Consider the following 16,662-nt stretch of genomic DNA (forward strand, 5'->3'; position numbering starts at 1 on the left):
TTATTTTTAAAAGACATATTTTTAATTTTTACAAAATTCATGTGTATGTGAGTATATGCCAGGTATGTGCAGTGCAGGTGCCCACAGAGGTCAGAAGCAGTTGGTGGGTCTGGAGTTCCAAGATATCTCGAGACAGTGCTAGGAAGTGACCTCATGTCCTCTGCCAAAGGGTCACACTTCTCGGACCCCAGTCACTGGTCTGACAAAAAATTAAAAAAAAAAAAAAAAAAAAAAAAACCTCAAATGACTTGAGAACAGGAAGTTTCTTCAGTTCCTACTCCTTCTATTTTAAGAGAATTATTTCAATTGAAACTGGAAACAGTGACAAAGGGGGAGAAGTGCTCAGAAATGAGAAGAGTTTTGCAGTCTCTCACAGGGAAGACTGGCCCAGTGGGCACAGCACCCAGCTGCCTGGCTAACTCTTCTGCTTTGAGCGGATTGTCAAAGGCTTTGTGTCACTGAGTCTAACCTGGGGGTTAAGGCCTGGCCAATCCCCCCCTCCTCCTGGAGTCCCTTCTTCCCTGGTCACAGCTTCATTGGCTAGACCCATTCCTTTATGGCACAATTGTCATCTTTACACCTGGAGGCTTCTCTCTTGCTTTCACTTCCCCAGGAACGCACCGCCCCTTAAGATGTAGTACCTTTTTAAAGCTGCCATTCCTTTGAGCAAATAGTATTAATTCTAACACTTTTTAAAAGAGGGGGAGAACTATCTGTGAATATAAATGAAGCAACAAATTCCACAACTAAAGATCTCAGGAGATTAAGGTCTAAATCAGAGGCACAGATGCAGATAAAATAATTGTATCATGAATGAAAATGTTACACACTAAACTTCTAGAAAAAGCAACCCCCACCCCTTATTTTGAAGATAAAACTGCATAAAAATTGCTGCTGTGGGTGAAGGAAATAAAGTATGTTTTTAGTTTTCATGCCAGGGAGAAGATGAGATTCATTTTTATACCAGTTCCACAAAGGCTAGCTAGCAACCTGCTTAGAATACAATAGACAGGATTTAAATTTTCCCTGCCTTTACATGGCTTGCTCATTTGCATGCTAGGCCCCAGAATGCTCTTCTCTCTCTGCCATTTCACAGAATCGCAGCGATCTGAGTGCTGGGAGCAAACTGAGGGTTCAAGGGTGCTTGTGAGTTCAGCACAGAGCTCTTTTATCAGTGTGTTCGCCAGGGAAAATGGAGTCCCTTTCCCACCTCATTGGGCAACTTTTCCTTTGAGGGGCAGCTTCAAATATCTCCTCCCCAGAAACACCTCCTCAGCCCAGAAAGGGCTCTGGATGCCTCCACAAACTCGCCATGGGGACTACTAATGAAGAGATGAAATTAGTGTCGCCCTGGAAGGATTTTTGAAAGAGGCTTACTCCATCCGTTTGCACCCTGGTGTCATTTTCTCAAATTTCTTCATTTAAAAGATTACACGTGGCTGTTATTCAAGCTCCTAGGAAACTCCAACGGAGACACTAAAGGAAAAAAAAAAAAAAAGCTATCCACACTTCACATTCAAATTCATTTCGGGATGATTAAAGTATATGGAAATGTCCCAAATATTCAGGTCAGTGATTAATAATTGAAAAGAAGAGGAAGAATAAACTCAAGACATTTTGTAGCTCGAATAAAAAATAGGAATCCAATCGAATGACTGCAGTCGGATTTTAATGCCTAGACAACACATTCTCATCATAAAAAGACGTACTATATATAACGGGAAATGTTCCCTCATTGCAACATAAAGATCTTAGGCAGAATGCTCGACAAAATAATAAAAAGACTACATTCATCAACAGATTTAAAACTGCAGGTTATCCTCCTCACTGAGACAAGTGCTCCTAGGCACTGGAAGGGGAAGGGACTGCGTTCCTATGTAAATAAGAGGGCGTGGTGCTCAAGTGGAGCTTTCTCACAGCGGGAAATGTTTCATTGTAATGTAAATGTATTTGATTCCCCCCCACCCCCATCCCTTGTCTCTGTGTTCCCGTCTGAAGGATCATCACGGTATCTGCTGTTCTATTAAGCACCATTTTATATTAGCCTAATTTACGTAACCTGCCTAATAGGAATCGGAAACCTTACAGTTATTTTACTGGATCCAATTAGTATTTCATTGTTTTATCCTGAACACAATATTGTACAATAGTCCTCAATACTCAGCTAAATGGGATAGGATGTACTCCACATAATACAATAAATGGAAGCATATGTTTTAAGCTAATTAAAACGCAGTTAAAACCTGCCTGAACTGAAACCAATTGCATCCTTTAATATCTGGTGAGTGACTTTTTTTTTTAATCTAATAATGAAATGTCATATCAGGGTGAACTTAAGGAAGAAAAAAAAGTACCAAAAGTTAAGTACTGAAAATAAGTGGACTAAATCACCAGCCGATTGTTTTTCTGGAAATGCATTTCTCTTCTTTCCTGTCACACAGCAATGGGGTGAGTTTCTCTCAAGTTAAATACACAAATTCAAAAAAAAAAAAAAGTGTAAACATCATTGGTATAAATATCTCCAATCAGGCTAGTGTGAGGCTTTGAGCGTTCCGACAAATAAAAATAGTTTATGATATTTTTTATCATCTGTTCAGTTTTATGAAATATATCAAGTACTCTATGTTCTGTGTATCAGAAATACTATATTTAGCAAAAATGCTGCACATCAAAAAAAAAAGTTTTTCAACAAGTATATTGCAAATGTGGCAAAAATATCCACAGTCGTTGATATGAAGCTGGCATGAAGAAAAGTGATCTGGCCTATCAAGTTGTAAAAATAATAACAGCAAGCACCAAGCTCTGCACTCTTAGCAGCAGCACACATCCCTCCCAGATGTCTGCAGACTGCAGGAACACACTTCTCAAGTTCAGAAGGTTCTCATTGGATTCACTGGCATTATTACCCAGACCCCTCCCTCCTCTGGGAATGACAGGCACTGCCCAAATACAAGTAGGGAATCTCTACTTCTAGCCAAGCCAAGAAGAGAAAATGCTGACACCTGACCCAATTTACAGCAAATTTCTTTCTTACTTTTATGTACTCAACCCCCATTTCAATGAACAGAAAACAGAACTCACAGGTTTGCCAAGACACAACTTTCGGGAAAGAGAAAAGACTTATGAGGTTTTTGAATTGTAAAGGATTCACAAAATTTAAATTCTTAGCAAAACATTAAATGCAGTATTTTTCTGGGAAAGAAATTGGCATTTTTCACATTTGGTAATGGTATAAACCATCACTGAAGTGAGCTCTTGAACTCGGGTTTTCACTGTGATTATGACAGCTGTCTTGCACCTAAGTGTATGCTTTGTCCTTCCTTTAGCTTCACTGTTAACTCCATAAAAGCTGGGCCCAAATACAACCTCTTGGGATATAATGAGCTCATATATTGCTAGCAATTACAGAGTTAAGCTGGATAAATTCTTGGAGTACAAGAGAAGTGTGCCTTCCACCTGACAATAAATTAAAGGTGACACTCTAATTTAAAAGTGCCTACAATCATATATAAAAGTTAACAACAACAAATAGTATGACTGAAACCACAGCTCACAATTTGCCAGGTCTCACTGCATCCATCTCATATCTGTTTATGATACCTGTCATATCCATCCACTATTTAAACACTTTTTATGCATTTCCAAATTATGAAATATATCTGTGATAATCATACATATGAATCTGGAATCTCAAGTCATCAATGCTATATATTTTGCTTTCCTTGTCAACAAATATATTTGAACAGAAGCAGGTAACTAATCTATAATATTCCATATAGTAAGATACCAACAGGACTGTGAGCTTTGAGCAAAGCACCAGACCAGGTTTTGCTTAGATGTTCTTGGTAATCACATAAACATTACTTCTCCTCCAGCAAAACCCATACATGCCAAGGAACTATTTTTTCTTTGGTTAATATTTTGAAGATACAAACTGCATAATCCGGAGTCATAACGAAATGGAATCCAGGCAGCAGCTGCAGTTAGAAACTCAAACATCCAGGAGCTTGGCCTTGATTTGTCAATGTAGAAAGACCCAGTGCACAGTATGTAAGGGGTCTCAGAGACACACCGCAGTGGATCCCTCTCAACACAAACAGAGCCAGTATCGAAGCTTCTGTGGGAACCCTGAATCCTGTGTCTTATCAAGGAGTGCAGGGTAATTATTAAAACAAAACAAAAAAAAAGTTAGAACTTAACTTCCGCTCCCAACAGAAAGTTGACAAGTTTCCATGATGTTATAGTTACCCATTCTGAATACTTTTCAATTACAACAATGCTTTCCCTGTGTCAAGCAAGGAGTCTATCCCTGAGCAACATTCCCAGCCCAGAAACAGTATTCCTACGTGTAAGCTGTGGCATCTTCCAATCGTATATTTTCTATATAGTAAATGATGATCAAATGATCCCTAAAACCTTTTGGAATTTGAGAAGCTAGAAGTCATTTTACATAGTCTATACAAATTTAAAAAAAATCACAGAGAAGCATGCTGACTTGTGGGACATTACCAATCTCACCAGGTAAAGAGGGCTGACTTGGGACTGAACAACCTCACCATTCCCTCCTGTTCTGTAACCAATTTCTCTTATTGGGTTTGGAGACACAAACTGGAACAGATTCAAAGTACTTAAGCTGATCAGCCCTAGAAGAAATTAAGCTTGTTGACAGGCAAAATTTTGAAACTGAAGTGGAAATTGCAAAATGTAGCAATTAACCATTACGTTCACTGACAGGGATGCTATTCAGAACATGCTACTCCAAAACAGAACACCTTGTCACAGTGAATATTTCAGGCAGAAGTTGAGAGGCAATACATATATGAAATCCTCTCTGACCTTCTCCTGCCCTTTGCCCTGAAGTCAGGAAGGTTCTGAGGAAGGTCATATAACAGTGTTAGGGCAGCACTAAAGGCTCATCGACAGAATCCCATTTCCTTCTGGACAAGGAACTGGAAACAGTATTGTTACTGGTCTTGGTGTAGACCTAACATTCCAACTGAGCAGGTCAATCACCTGGCTAAGGAATCAGTCCCCTAGAAGGTAGATAGATCCATCTTAAGCCACACTAAAGGAATAGCAGAAAAAAACTTTCCCTCTAATGAAGCAACACACCTTCTCCTCCCAGAATCCTCATTCTACATAGTCACTGCAGAGCTGCCCTGGGACCTGGTAGGTCAGCCCACCTGAGTCCTGACATGAAAAGAAGTAACTTGTCCTTTGTCTTCTAGCCTTCTGCTGTTGGAGTCTGACTAAAGCCTAAATTCAGATTCATATCACCTTTTCCTGAATTTGGGATTTTCCTGAGTCCCAGAGACCCTTTGCCATGCAGTCTCATGCCTTGCCATGTGGCTAGTCCTCCATTTCTAACTCAAATGACATAGCTCACTCTCCTTCTCTGGGCAGATGCTGAGATTTATAGTTTGTCTGCTGTGGATTTTGGGTTTTTTTTTTTTTTTTTTTTTTTAGCTCCAATAAAATTGTCTTTGAGATTTCTTCTGAGTGTGTGCTTAAATTCTTTTATTAATGAAACTAAGAATCACCACAGGGTATACTTATTTCTGTGTTAACACATGAAAACTTTGCAGTAATAGTAAGTCATAATACCTTTATGTCAGGGGTACCTTTTTATCTTGAAAGGAACAGAGCAATCCTGTCTCTGAAGGCATGAAGTCACACTCTAAGCAGACAGGTGTGCTTTCCCAGGTGATCAGTGAGACACTGCTTCTCTGTACACTCTCTACTCATGAAACCCACTACAACACTGTCAACTGTGCTTAGATCTTCATGTCCTTTTGAAAATGCACTTAAAATTGAAACAAGTGTATATGCTATCCCTTGTTTCTCTGTCTTTGTTACAGGAACCTTAGCTAAATGAAACCTAAGCTAGTAAAAGGGAAAATATATAGTGCTCCCTTCTAACATCCAATTCACATACTCTGAGTGGATGGAGGAAAAGCTGACAACATTATTTCTAACATTTTTAATTACCATAAATGTTCTTTTCCTGTTATAAACACCTTCAAGTCTCTGGCCAACAGGGAAAGGCCAAAGTAGTCACTCAGCATCATGGAGGAAATTGTAGCCATCTAATTAATGGTGAAAAATGCCTCAGTGTAGAAAGCACGGGTTAGACAAGTGTTCCATGACTCCACAGACTGCTGCATTCTGCTAGCGCTTGGGTGTGGCCAAGAAGAGCAGTGTGTCTTCAGAACCAAAGCAAACACTGCTCAGATATGTCTCCAACTAGGGTTAAAATCAAACCACAGCTTCTGTGTTCAGCACTCTCAACTTTCTGAGTTAGCTGTGTGCTCTTAATCCAAAGGATTCCATTGGGCAAGGTTGATAAATGATGCCTCAGATACTTAGAAGACCACATAGATAAACTTGGAAATACCATCTGCAAGGTTCTGTTGGATGCACATGCATACAGATACATGCATTTGGAACAACAGGAAGACTACCATAGAATCTATAGAACAAAAAGGGAGAGGGTGTTATAGAGTATGAATTGTCTTCATTAATTTCATACCACAAAGAGTCTTAGATCAACAGAGACTCCTCTTGCCCAGTCTACCTCAGAATTACATGCCAGAATGGCCCTTCTTTTAATTAACTTACAGCTCTGACATGCTGTCTTCTAAATGTTGATAATGATACCATTGGCCATGTTTTACAAAGGAAAAACTCCTAAAAATGATTTGGAAACAAGAAGTGAGTTTAAGAATCTCATATTATTAAAATATTTTATATATTACATTATTAAATAATCTGCAGACTGGTATGCCATTAATGTAAAGTCTAGGCAACATACAAATTTTGCTTTTACCTCTAACACATAAAATCATGAGGAGCTTTCCTTCAATGGCCAAGCTATCAAATGGTCCAGGCAATCAAATGGGCCAGGCTACTTTACCTTTGTTCTGGATGAGGATTTGTGGGCTGATGACAAGGTGCTAATGAGGAGCTAATGTCCCCACATCTGGCAAACTGCCAAACCCAGGATGAGAGGATTAGAACATTTATCTGAATTAGCATTGTATAGAGGAGGGAGAGGCTAGGAGACAGCCAACTCCAGATTGAAAAACTTAACTATGCAGGACGTTGTGTTCCATTCCAAAGGTAAGGGCTAGTTCAAGACAATTCTATACTTTTCCTGGATGGCATGGATCCTCATATTGATACACATGCCTTGCATCTCACTTGGTGTACATTAGTCCCAAAGCTCACGATGAGGAGGCAGGTAGCATTCTGCATCTATGGTACATTTATCTATCACGAATATAAAGTCAGGCAGTGTCTAGGCAGAACTGTTCTTACATTCAAAATTTAAGACATTTTGTTTTATAATTTGGTCTAAAAATTCATGTCATGTGTTTTAAGTCAGGGAGTTTTATTGGGGGGGGGAATACCAAAAAAGGCTCAAAATTTCAATAGGGCTCATTCTGCTCAAGCAAAATAGAGCAAAGGTGCTTTACTGCAACTTAGTTCATAACGGTTTATCCCTGCTAAATTTAAAACCATGTGGCTATTCCAGTATAGGTTTTAATTTATATCAAGAAAACAAAGAAGGGTACTAGAGTGAATGTGGGCATTTAGATTAAAGAACCAAATAAACATGTACTTTCCAATTTCCTGGTTCTTAAATCAAACAAACAAAAACCTAGATACAAAGCTGTTATAACAGAACTCTGTAATCTTCACCCTTGAGGGGCTGAGGCAGGAACATTGAGAGCTCCAGATCAGCCTGGGCTACATCATCAAGACCCTGTTTCAAAAAGGACAAACAATAAAACACCAAATAAAAATGTGTAATGCATAAAAATAAATATTATTAACAGAGATGAATATAATTGTAAATTTGTATAGGAGGAAGTTACATTACTTTCTTCTTGTTATGAGGAATGTAATCATCTGTAAAGACATTAGCATTTTTTTCTTACATTATTTGTTTTAGATATATTGTTTATATGAGTTTATAGTTTCATGTATATGGTCACTTAAGTACAGGCCACAATTTGAAAACTAAAGAGCACAATATATCCTCCCTGCCTCCTGTTCCTGATCCTGGGTAAGCCAATGCTCAAGCTCCAAACTCTGTACCACTGGAACCATCACCACGCCTTCTAACTCTAAGGCTGAATCCCAACCTTGATGGATTATTCTCCAGATAGCAGCCTGTGAGATCTCTGAAAAATAAACAAGAAATCCAACTGTATGCCACTCTTGCAAGAAGTACCCCTAGCACCATCCTTACATCCATCTCTTTTTCTAGTACACAACCTTTTCTTTCATCAAGTCTCAACTCCATTCCAGGTTCTCAGTCTCAGAACCATCAAAACTACTGTTTGGTATGCCTGAAACATATTCTCAGAGGCCCCTTTTCCTCATTAGTCCAAGTTTCATTGTCCATCAGAGAGATCTCCCCAGTCTTCCCAGTCCTTCGGTCAGGGACCTACTTCTCCTGGTACTTCTCTTGCTCGGTGCCCTGTTTCTTTCCACAGCACTACATCCTGTCATTGAATCTCCTCAGAGTAATTTTACTTTTGCTTTTTTGTTTGATTGTTTCTTTACTAGAACTATATTAGCTCATGTGTCTTTCTCAGTGATATATTCTCCGTGGGCTTCCTGGCATAAAACAGGTATTCAATAATTGTTCATAAGAATAACTATATTAATAAGGCCTAAAATATTCCTGGTGGTAAATTTTAAATTTGAGGACAACAGAAAGTGTCGTTGTTTCGTTGTTGGGTTTTCTTGCTTTGTTGCTTTGTTTCTGTAGTACTAAGGCCTGCACCTAAAATCTTACACTTGGCAGACAAAGACAACTCTTTTATGTTACATTCTAGACTTGACTCACTACATTGTCCAGGGAGACTTGAGTTCTTTCTGTAGTTCAGGCAGGTCTAAACTGGACCAGCCTTCTGCCAGAGGTTCCCCTGGGGCTGAGATTATACAGACCAAAGACACCAGAACTGGTAGGACATAACTTTTAAGGATGTAGAAGAATGACTGTTCTAGAAAAGAATGTATTTGGAGATTATATACATGATAAACTTCATCTTACTTGTGCACCAATATCCAGGATCTTACTGTGAATCTTCTGTAAGAGAAATGTGAAAGACCTTAGCTGAACACCTTTCAAAGCACATACACTGACTCATTTCACCTGAACCTTGCAAAAGATGACCTGGATGGACGTGTACCTGCTCTGGATCACATAGCCAAGATAACCCCAGCTAGTTTCAAGCTATAGAACAATGCTTACAACACCAGTGTAACATCGTGGGTGTTTCTGATTGCATGGTGCACTCTTTAGACAAATGGCTCAAGGCCTGTATCCCATGGTAGCACATTTCTTAGATAAACAGGAACAAGTGAGGAGAGAAATAAATGAAAGATGGGGACAGGTTTTGCAGAAACATAGCATAGCTGCAGAGGAGTGGTTGGCTCACTTACTCCTCATTCCCTCTGCTCCCTCTGACTACAATGCATACAATTTGCATTGATGTTGACACTGAACAGTTCAGCACCTAGCATATGAGCTTTCTGCCGTCCTCAGGCCCAGGCTATACTTGAGCTCTAAGAGCCACCCTTTTCACGTCAGAGAATTAGACACCACCCTGACATTCTCTACAACAAAATAGCTGACACTGCTCATATCATCACTGTTGACCACATACTCCCCAAAAATGTAAGAAAATGCCAGCGTTAGAAAAGATAAGAAGAACAGACACCCACAGGCTCCTGGAAAATCTCACTATGAATGGCTTGTATCAGAAGATGCTTGATACAAACTGAGAAAATGGGAAGGGTAAGAAGACCAAAGTCTATCAACAGGCACTGAATGGTCTAAGAGTACTTGTGGTAAACCAATATTTACTTCATAAACATATAAAAGAGGCAAAAAATAAGATAAAATATTAACCAGATTACCAGATAACAGCTTAAGGGCATGAATGTGTAAGGAAATTTGTAAAGGTGCAAAGGGACAGACTCCGTAAAGATGCTGAGAACTATAGAGATGACTCAGTGTTAGGAGGCCTGGCGACTCGTCCAAAATATCCAGGATTGGTTCCCACTATAGTTCCTATGTGGTAGCTCACAACCATATGTAACTCCAGTTCTAAGGGATCTGATACCCTCTGCTGGCTTCCCAGGGTACTAGTACCATAAATGCTGCTAGGCAAACATGCATCTAGGCAAAACACCCAGACACAAAAATTAAAATGTTTTAAAAAATCGTAAAGATAGACAGGATCCAGGGTATGGGAAAAGTTGCAAAAGCACCAGGAAGATGCATCTGTGGTGCTTCTGCAAGCGAGCTTTACCCCTGAGAGCTTCACCGAGTGTGCTTTCATCACACATGAACAGAATCTGAAGACCAACCAAAGTTGGTTAAAAAGTGAAGTGTCTGAAAGTGGGAGGGGTTCCAGACAGCTGGTAGCAATGGGTGTGTGACATCACACCACTAAAACTGTAAAAGTAGCAATGTACCCTTGGCCCCCGTTGATCCTCTCACAAGAAGTAAGGAAGTAGTAAATACTTTAGTCCTGTCATTGCTGAATAAAAGCAGATGTTGTGTATCAATGAAAGAGGGGAAATAGAAGAGAGAAGTCCTAAAGAGACAAAGAAGGACACAGGATTAAAACTGTATCCAAATATTACTTTATTATTGATTTTTCACTTTTTTATTTACTTATCTATTTCTCCACTGTTGAAGACTGAACATAGGAAAAATTTTTGACAATGAAATTTGAATTCCAAGTGACGTTCATGTGTCAGGAAATACTATTTTTCTTTTGATTTTGTTTCAACCATTAAACATGTAAAAATATTTTATAACTCAGATTATAGAATATTAGAATCTGATTTTCTCCTGAGACCATATATTTTCAAGCTTGCCCTTCTACTCTTTCAGGGAGAAAGGTCAAAGCAAAATAAACTCCAAGGCATGCTTTTAAAAAGCAGTCTTCTGCCCAGAAAAATCAATGCGCAAAGGAACCTGCTTCCAGGCCTGCAGACTTGCATTCAATCATTGCATTCACAGGGTGAAAAAACCAACCACAATATTCTCAGACCCATGCACACCTGTATATACATGTGCATAAGCACAAACATACACACACACACACACACACACACACACACACACACACACACAAATATACACCAAATAAATGCAATCTCAAAAACATCTTGGACTATCAGACCTTTTTAGACTGTTATTTAGAACCTTTTATAATATAGTACTCCTGCAGAAGAATGTACATCTCAGTGAATTTTCCTTACTCTAACACAATCATATAATCAGTACCTAGATTAACAATCAGAACACCATCAGCATCAGGAGTCTCCCTGGCTTTTTCTTGCCTTTCAAGTTGGTGATGGTAATCACACAGCCTAGAGTAGTAACTCTGTCATCTAAGCGTAGGTAAGTGGTATTGGTTGTTCTGTTTAGGGGAATAATTGTTTGGTATGGTAGCTAGATTTAAAAGTAAAAAAATAAAAAATCATAGCATGAAATACAAGTGTAACGCAGAAACAAAATGACATTTCCCTTCTAAAATCATAGAACCACGCAATCACACACTACAGAGATGAAAAAAATTTTAAAGAACATCCAGATTTTTTACCAAAATTCCAGAGTCAAAGAACTACTATATAGATAATCAGTTGCTTGTCCAAATATTTGCTTAAAATGTACCTTATACAAGTACATATGTTCAAAATTAGTAGATCAGTAATATTGACAGGAAACCAAAAAAACTAAATTTTGAGGTATGCCATTATGGTCAAATATAATGTCTCATTCTCACTATGAACTTAACAGATCTTTAACAATATCTGTATTCAGGGACCGCCTCACCTGGGGATCTACCCCATATGCAGCCACTAAACCCAAGCACTATTGCTGATATCAAGAAGTGCTTACTGGCAGGAGCCTGATAAAAAATGCCCCCTTCGGAGGCTCTGCCAGAGATAGATATCATTGAAGATGCATGCAGCTAGCTAACCATCAGACTGAACATGGGGATCCCAATGAAGGAGCTAGAGAAAGGACAGAAGGAGCTGAAAGGGTCTGCAACCCCATGGGAAGAACAACATTATCAACAAACCAAACCCTCCAGAACTCCCAGGGACTGAAATACCAACCAATGAGTAGACATGGAGAGACACATGACTCTAGTTGCATATGCAGCAGAGGATAGAATTATCTTTCATCAATGAGAAAAAAAGCCTTTGGTCCAGTAAAGGCTAGTTTTCCCAGTGTAGGGGAATGCCAAGCCACTGAGGTGGAAAGGGTGGTAGGGAGAGGGAGCATCTTCATGGAAGCAAGGGGAGGGAGAGGAAGGATGGAAGTAGGGGGAGGATAACATTTGAAATGTAAATACAGAGAATATCCAATTTTTAAAAAATTGTGTGTGTGTGTGTGTGTGTGTGTGTGTGTGCATCATGTGCAACATAGGAGCCTGAGTAATTGAGAAGAGAGCCCCCAGAACTAAAGTTACAAAAGGCTGTGAGCCTCATGGAGTTGCTCAGAATAAAATCTAGGTTCTCTGCAAAAGCTGTAACTAACCACTGAGCTATTACTCAAGCCTCCTGGTTAATACATTTTGAATTATCTTTACAGTCAACCATGACTGGGCAATACTTGACATTATTAGCCTTTGTGACAAGCCACAAATAATATTTAGTGATTTTATTAGCTCTTTTATTTCGTTGTAGGCATTAAAAAAAAAAAAAAAACTGATCATTTTAACTGTGGTAGCAAATAACTACCATACATTGCAAATTATATTGAAATTACAAAAAAAAAAAAAAAAAAAAAAAACACCTTTCTTAGAGCGGTATACTAATATTAGCGATCTTTACGAACCTGGTAAAAGCAGACCCTTCTAATTCTACAGGCTGTGTTTCAGATCTCAGATGTGAACCTCAGAGAGTTACGTAAGAGTAAAGCAGGAGTTGAGGTTTACTAGCAGAATCTCATGCCGGCTCACACAGGATCTCTGTCCATCCGTCTCATCCGCCTGCAGATGTTTTCACTACAGTAATTTTATCCTAACAAAATCTTCCTGTTTGTTTGTGGAGCAAAATTAGAATGCATTATTATTTCAGCCTGAACAGCAATATGTAATTTTCCACAAATAGCTCCATGTGTAAAAAGGTTAATTCTGAAGCTCTTTAGATAGCCATATGCAATCATGTCTTATTATCAGTCTATTTTGTACCTTGACTCATGTAAAACATGATGTTTTTATTTTTTCCCCAGTGGTCTACATTGGTTACATAAGTTATATATAGAGACTCATCTGTATATAGAGTAATATATTTATTATTCAACCATATAAAAGTAATGTTCAAGCAGAATCTTACTTTTTCAAAATACCTGAACAGAGTCTAGTTTAAAATAACTAAAGTTTAAAATATTTTTCTTGAAATGTTATGAATTTCTATATTTCAGAGGCTAAACATTAAAATCTTTTAACAATAAGCAATTAGTATTTTTGAACAGAAAGAACAGACTCTCCAACAGCAGTGAATATTTTCAACTGCCTAAAAACCTTTACCAATGGTCCAGTGTTCAAAGTGAGGTTTCAGTTAGTTTTCCACCCTACTCAGCACAGGTTCCATTCAACGGAGGTCACGGGTACCATGGGACATCTCAGACTGTTACTTTCTGTGGGACTGTATCCTAAGGATGGCAGCGGCAACCAGGAGGTCTTACTGAAAGTAAGCAACTCCATGACACAACCTCCCAGGAGGCACAGCCCCTCACCCATGAAAACATGGAAACACAAGTCTGCACTAACTCCTCAGCATGAAGAACAAAAATGTAAAAGGATTCTCATGCTGTCTATGTGCCCTCTAAGACCAAAACTAGAAGCCAAAGCTCCCTGGCTGCCTTGTGCCTATAAATGATCAAAGAAAGGATATTTTAGGAAAGAACAAAAGTTCCCAAAACAAGGGCTATGCTGGGATGCCTGAGCCAGTGCAGGTCCCAGTCCCGCCCACCTTTCTCTCACACTCTCCTTGTCAGGGTGTTGATGGCTTCAGGCAGTCATGTCTTGGAACTTTTGTCTCAAAATACAAACCACCCACCATATAACTCATCTGGATTTTTGTTTATTTGTTTTCCCAAGTGAACCACAGTTGATTAAATACATTATAAATGAGTATCCCTTTTTTAAATAGGTCTATTGATTTCCCTATAACATTGAAAAATCCAGCCTTGATTTTTTTCCCACATTGACATGTGAGTCAAATGCCAAAAAAAAAAAAAAAAAAACCTGTGTCTTAGAAAGGACAGAGCTTGTGGACTTTGCCTTTCAAGTAATCTTTTTACTGGAAACTAATTTTCAAAAAGAATGGCCTTTGTATGCTCTTTCTTCAAGATTGTCCATAATCCATTCAGAACAATATAAAAAACAATATAATGGGAGATTAGAGCGACCTGAGATTAAGTGTAGTTCAGCACTTTTGTTAAAATAAAGATCATGAAATAGCATTTGGGCTGAGGGAATGGTCTAATGGTAATACTCTAAAGTCCTGGGTTAGAATCACCATGGCCAAAGAGTTGGAGAAGAATAAATTTAAGTGTGCTAGCAAATGCTTACATGCTGCTAGGTCTGGGGCTGGGCATGGTGGCTGAATGTAATGTCATATTCATGACGCGCAGGCCCACTTTAACTGACATCAAGATCTCGATGTGATCGTAACAAATCAGACTGCAGGAGACACACTGGTACAGCATGGTGCTGTATAGCATCTTCCCGTGAAGAATCATGGAGACCTCAGACCATGGCTAACGATAAAATTCTACAAATTAAGACCTGATTATCTGGGGTGCCTTCTACATATTAATATAAATATAGGCATAATCATATAAATGTTAGTAACTGTGCTTGGCACTGGGTGCATAGCATTCTTGACAGATCTACAGTTTTCTTTTAGAAACCAGTACTTGCTGGCTTTAGCTCGTCACTGGGTGTTTTACTCTTTAGCTTTGAGCAGTAGGATAGATGTAATGTTAAGGATTACAATGGACTTGTGTGTAAATAAATGACTCTTAGACCTGGAGGGTTGGCTTTAAGTCAAGGATTGAAATGGATGTCAAATTCTAAGAAGGCGCCAGCAACTATTTCTTATATGGTTTAGCCCATCAAACACAAAGGAATTTAAACATTTTCGATTTAAAATATATTTTTTTTATTTTGCTTATTTTTACTTAAAAATTTTATGTGAAAAAAGACAACTGTATTTCAGGCCCTTGGCTCATTGTATGTTCTCTGGCTGACTTACCTTCCTGTTTTCTCACCGTCCCTTAGAAAAGGAAGCTAATCATAGCACTCTTGGTATCATGAGGTTTATGTTCTAAGTTCTTATCAAGGCTTTAAAATTTTGAAATACATCTGTAATATATAATTTCTATTCTAAAATGTAATAATATAAATAATAAAAAGGAGAATTAAGCAACTCCCTTGGAACAAGATCCAGGAAGCACAGGCTCTCTTGTCATTTGTGAACTATGTGAGTAAATTTGATATCTGTGTTTTCACTAAAGCTTCTTTTACTTTTGGAAACAGCATTTGACTCTTAGAACAGACCCTGAGCCACCTTTCTTCCCTCCCTCCAATCTATGGTGAATTCTAGGTTTCAGGTTTCAACCACAGGCAAATGTAACACTGGTGTTTTAGTATATTTATTTTTGCTATTATTTCTTTCTCTGTGTGTATTTGTGAGTATGCAGATTAATATGCTGGTGCCTGCGAGGTCAGAACAGGGTCTCAGATTCCCTTAAGATGCTATTACAGACATTCCTGATTCTTCCAACTTAGCCCTGAGTTTCAAAGTCTGGTCATGATACAACAGTAAGAGTTCTTGACTCCTGAGCCATGCCTCCAGCCCCCCACCCCCCGCATTTGTATTTTAGATGTCCTCAGAATTTGTAGTTTTTTTTGGGGGGGGAGTAAGAACTATTCTTTTCATAGATACCCATCTCGGAATTCTTAATTAGAATAGCATCCTACAATTCTAAGATGTTCCTTTTCACACTCAAAAAAAGCAATGAAAGTATTTAAGTCACAAAATTTTTGAGTGACAAGACTAACCATGGAGTTATAGCATGGAGTCTCAGCTTACACTTGAGTGTGCAGCATACAGCTTGGCCTCTGGGAGCTTTCTCAGTTTAACTAGAAAACCCCACTGGTAGCCAAGCTGTAGGGGGAACAGAGGAATTCTGACTTGGATGGCTCATTTACAGCGCCAGGCTCCACCTCTCCGAACTCTGTGTGAAAGCATTAAGTCAGGAGACTCTTTTGAGTCCTGAACTGGAAAAAATGCTTGTGGCCGAGGCTAAAAAAATATCCAGCTTCTCTTTAATTCCTCTACTAACTCTCATAAAAATGGCTCTGTAAGATGACAGAACACTGAGAGAAAGCTGTAGGTTGCTTTTGAGGCTGAATGAAGACAGTGCACACCTCAGAATTCAATATTCCATTACTCCTTAATGTGAAGTCACAGCTCTCCAGGAAGAAGGTGCTGCTGGTCTGGTTGTCTTAACTCTTACCTTCCTGCTAGGAAATGTTCCTTTGCTGGAGGCTTTCGTCCATACATCCCTCAAAGCATAGAACAATGTGTTCCTTTTAGTGACAGTAACTA

The sequence above is a fragment of the Micromys minutus genome (genome assembly GCF_963924665.1).
Source record: "Micromys minutus genome assembly, chromosome: 1".
Taxonomy (NCBI): Eukaryota; Metazoa; Chordata; class Mammalia; order Rodentia; family Muridae; genus Micromys; species Micromys minutus.